This window comes from Polyodon spathula, chromosome 8, assembly GCF_017654505.1.
Source record: "Polyodon spathula isolate WHYD16114869_AA chromosome 8, ASM1765450v1, whole genome shotgun sequence".
NCBI lineage: Eukaryota > Metazoa > Chordata > Actinopteri > Acipenseriformes > Polyodontidae > Polyodon > Polyodon spathula.
Window position 1 is genome coordinate 28,559,022 of NC_054541.1, and position 4,800 is coordinate 28,563,821.

The following is a 4,800-nucleotide window of genomic DNA, read 5'->3' on the forward strand; positions in this document are numbered from 1 at the left end:
CATTAAAGAAATGTACCCTATTTATTAAATACAGTTTAATGTATCATGCATATATTTCAAGAGCCAAAACATTAAGAACAGAAGTTCAAACAAAATAAAAGCTGTTTATTTAAAATTCTAAATTGGCCCCATTTGAATGCTCCGTCATTGCATCAATCACAATATAGAATATAGAATAGAACTGGTTCCGTGCCATAGTTACAAACACAGTTTTCTGTCTTTGCATCCATATTAATAACACTTTTTTTTAAAGGGCAGTACTGTATATCTGTGTGACAGAGCAGAGGCCCTGCACAGTTAAAATGTGTGTTTTTGTGGCTGACAGCCATCTTGGCTGAAGGGTAAAGGAACTGCATGGTGCCAAGAAGTTAGGAGAGATAGGGCAGTGCAGCGAAGGTGTTGCCAAGCTTGAACAAGTGTAGAAAGAGAGATAGAGGTTAGTTTATGCACTGGGATAACCATAGCTTGGGTGCTGTTGTTTTAATGATTTGTTTTGATTGTTTAAATCTTTTGTTGTTTTAAAAAAAATAAAAATAATGTGCGAAAGTATTGAACTGCAGCTTACCGAGTCTGGGTTTGCTATTCCTGCTGTTGATCAGCCTTGACTGCCACTCTACACAAGCCTATAGAAAGTATTTTTTCATTTATCTACACATTCTACCCCACAACTTCCAAGTGAAAAAAAATTCTAGAAATTTGTAGAAAATTAATTAAAAATAAAAACTGAAATAGCTTAGTTGGATAAGTGTCCACCCCCCTTGTAATAGCAATCCTAAATGAGCTCAGGTGTAAACAAGCATCTTCAAATTCACACACCAAGTTAAGTGGCCTCCACCTATGTTAAATTGTAGTGATTCACGTGATAAATTCAGCAGTCCCTGTAGGTTCCCTCTGCTGGGTAGTGCATTTCAAAGCAAAAACTCAACCATGTGCACCAAGGTGCTTTCAAAAGAACTCTGGGACAAAGTTGTTGAAAGGCACAGATCGGGGGATGGGTATAGAAAAATATCAAAGGCCTTGAATATCCCTTGGAGCATGGTCAAGTTGATTATTAAGAAATGGAAGGTGCATGGCACCACCAAGACCCTGCCTAGATCAGGCCATCCCTCCAAACTGGATGACCGAGCAAGAAGGACGTTGCTTGATATGATTCTGGGATCAACAAGCTACTAACGATCAAACGAACAAGATGGGCCAATTGGCCTCCTCTTGTTTATAAACTTTCTTATGTTCTTATTTGCACTGTGATAAATACTGTACACAAAAATGCTGCTTCAAGTGATGCATACTGTACCTAATTGTACTATATCTATTTCATCATTGGGAATTTAAAGTGCTGCTAAGAATCCTTCCGGCTTGAAGTATGCAAAAAAACACTCAGAGATTCTGTAGCCATGTGGAAAAAATTTTGCGGCCTGACGAAACTAAAATGGAACTTTTTGGCCTAAATGCAAAGCGTTATCTTTGGCGCAAACCCAACACAGCGCATCACCCAAAGAACATCATCCCTGCTGTCACCATGTTATGGGGATGTTTCTCATCAGCAGGGATTAGGGCACTTATCAGGATAGAAGGGAAAATGAATGAAGCAAAGTACAGAGAAGTCCTTGAGGAAAACCTGCTGCCCTCTGCAAGAAAGCTGAAACTGGGATGGAAGTTCACCTTTCAGCATGACAGTGACCCAAAGCACACAGCCAAAGCTACACTGGAGTGGCTAAGGAACATAAAGGTCAATGTCCTTGAGTGGCCCAGTCAGAGCCCTGAACTAAATCTGATTGAAAATTTGTGGTATGACTTGAAGTTTGCCGTCCATCAGCGGTCCCCAAGGAACTTGACAGAGCTTAAATAGTTTTGTAAAGACGAATGGTCAAATATTGCCAAATTTATGTGTGCAGAGTTGGTAGAGACCTATCTCTACAGACTCACAGCTGTAATTGCTGCCAAAGGTGCTTCCACTAAGTATTAACTCAGGGGGGTGGAGACTTATCTAATTATGATCTTTCAGTTTTGTATTTTTAATATATAATTTTTTTTCTCAATAAAAACTTTTTTTCCCCTTATCAGTGAGGTGTATGGTGTGTAGATAAGTGGAAAAAAAATCCTCATTTAAATGCATGAAACTCTGAGACAGTGACACAACAAAATGTGAAAAAAGTTCAAGGGGGTGTAGACTTTCTGTAGGCACTGTATACATCGGTCTTAAAGTGAATAGTTATAGATGTGGAAGTTAAACAAAGTAGATCTTGCCTTGGTTTTATTAAGCATTCCTATTACATATATGTATGCAGTTTTAGCATGAACATTATTTCAAGCATCTCTCCTCAGATATTGTAAATAAAATATCCCCTTCAAGCATGGCTACACAATCGTTCTTACTCTGATGTCATGTTTTCCTGACCCCAAGCAAAGCCATAAAAAGCTATATACAGAATATTGTTTGTTTTTAATAATGCATCATAAAATTGAGTCATGACTCTGCAACATTATATACCGGTATGTACTGAGCATTTGCCATTATGTTACATTGTTTGCAGTGAAAGCTGAAGAGGTTAAAACTTTGTGTCCAGGAAGTCAGAAGTTCACATTCCAGTTTCTTAGCTGTCTAAACCTGGGGTGTTTTTATTCTTGTTTACATCTGCTATAGGGAACACAACACCCATCAATCAGTCTGGGAGTGATGGGGGAGGGGGGTGTGGGATTCAATGTTAGTTACAACAGTATCTTATTCCTAGCTGAAAACCAATGGAATATAGAAGTTTTTCAGATTGTTAAATTTTTTTTCCTTGAGCAACTCATTTTCATTATTCTCAGTGATACTGTATGTGGCACTCCATTCTACATGATAATTTTCTGTTTAAATATAATATCGAAACCTGTTGTGGAAGCCTTTCATCTCTAGGACAACTTAAATGTGATGTATGTTATTGTAGTCCCACTTATAATTACACTTGGATCTGTAAAAATAATTTTTTAACATAAAAAATACAACAATCCCAGATGTGTGTTCATCATTAGCAGCCATGGCATAGTGTGTGAAGGCCTGTGCTGAGAATCCCCAAATGTTGAATTTCTCACTACATTGGAATGGGATGTGGAGCCTTCGAATCGTAGGTTTCTGGTTAGATTCCATAATGGATCAGTGGTAATCAAAATTTTTAAATTTGTTATAGTTGTGAAATAAAGCATTGTGATCTCATCTAAGTTGCAGGGGAATTGATTTCTCATAAATTCCACATAACAAAATCTATCAATTGGAACAGCTATTTTTACACACAGGCATTTTTTTGTATGTGTTCGATTCACAGATCTACTAGCTCTATTGTCAGGTCGTCATTGTAAATGAGAATTTGTTCTCAATTGACTCCTCTGGATAAATAAAGGTTTTGATTGATTTTCAAATATTATTAGTATAAGTGAGATAAGTTACTTTATAGAAATTGTTCTCCCCCTTAATGACTCTGAGTACGCTTCTGCATGAATATTCATCTCTGTGTGGAGACAGCCAAAAAGGAACTAACTACAGGAACCTTTTGCATTTTAGTTTACCAATAACGTCAATATAATTATAGTGTCTGAAGATAGTAACATTAATTCTGATGTCTGTGGACATTTGTTAAATGAAGACTATAAGCAGCACCGGTTATGAAAAAATAACAAAACTGATAAGTTGCGAGTAGAGTAAGATTCTGTTTGCCGATCTCATACACCTTACATTCACTGGACAGGAGTGAGAGCTGTGGGAAACCTCAGGAACCTCAGGAATTGATAATGGAATAGATGTGATTTGTGACTTAGAGATCAGTAAGGAGATTCTCCCCTGGCTTGCGGAGAGCTGCCCTCGTGGATATGAGACCAAACTGATCGGTCTCTAAGGCTGGGAAGCAACCGATACTTCCCCCAAGGGAACCTAGAAGTGAGAAAATGGGAAGACGACAGAGTTAGATAGTTTTGTCCGGGGGTCCCCCGTGTCTCACTGAGAACCTTCCTGGTTGGAGGATGAAGACAGCGGCTGTTGGACTTTGACGGTTGGGAAGTGAGCTTCACTTACCCCCAGAGGGAGACTGTTGCAGAGGTGGAGCGGCAGTTGCAGAAGAGGAAAGTTTAGTGGGGGAGGAGGGGAAGGTGGATGGAAAACAGAAAATGTAATACAGAGAGCAAGCGCATAGCTTGGGGTTTAAAAAGGGATTTAGCAGATTGGTAGGAAAGGAAATAGGGGGGAGGATCCCTCACTCATGCCCTCTGAACAACACTCCAAGGTTACAAAAATAAAAAACAGGAAGCATCTAAACACGTAATTTTCTTCTGCCTGTCACAGTACTTTAAAGAAGATTCACATTTTGCAATCTGTGGTTCCTAAAAAAATGGTTTGATAAGGTGTTTTGACAGTAAGTTCATGAATTAACAATTTTTCTTCCAAAAAGCCCAATGAAGGAAAAGTATTTTGGTGTAAGTCTGACCGATACAGAGATACCATTTCTGGTGCTGGCATGGATTGAAATAAATTAGTTCAGCAGCTTCAGCCTCCTTATAAAAAAACAAATGCTACTAAAGAATGTAATTGTGTATATTTTAGTACTTGTTACAGTCCTAAAAAGAAACAAAGCTTGATGATAATAATAATAATAATAACAGGTAATAATAATAATAATAATAATAATAATAATAATAATAATAATAACAAAAAAATAAACATGCAAGAAGATTTCTTGCAAACACAGCAGGTTATAACCCTTGAAAATGAAAAACAGCATTTCATTACTGGCAGTCAGATTTTAAGTTACTGTACTGTATTTATGGCCA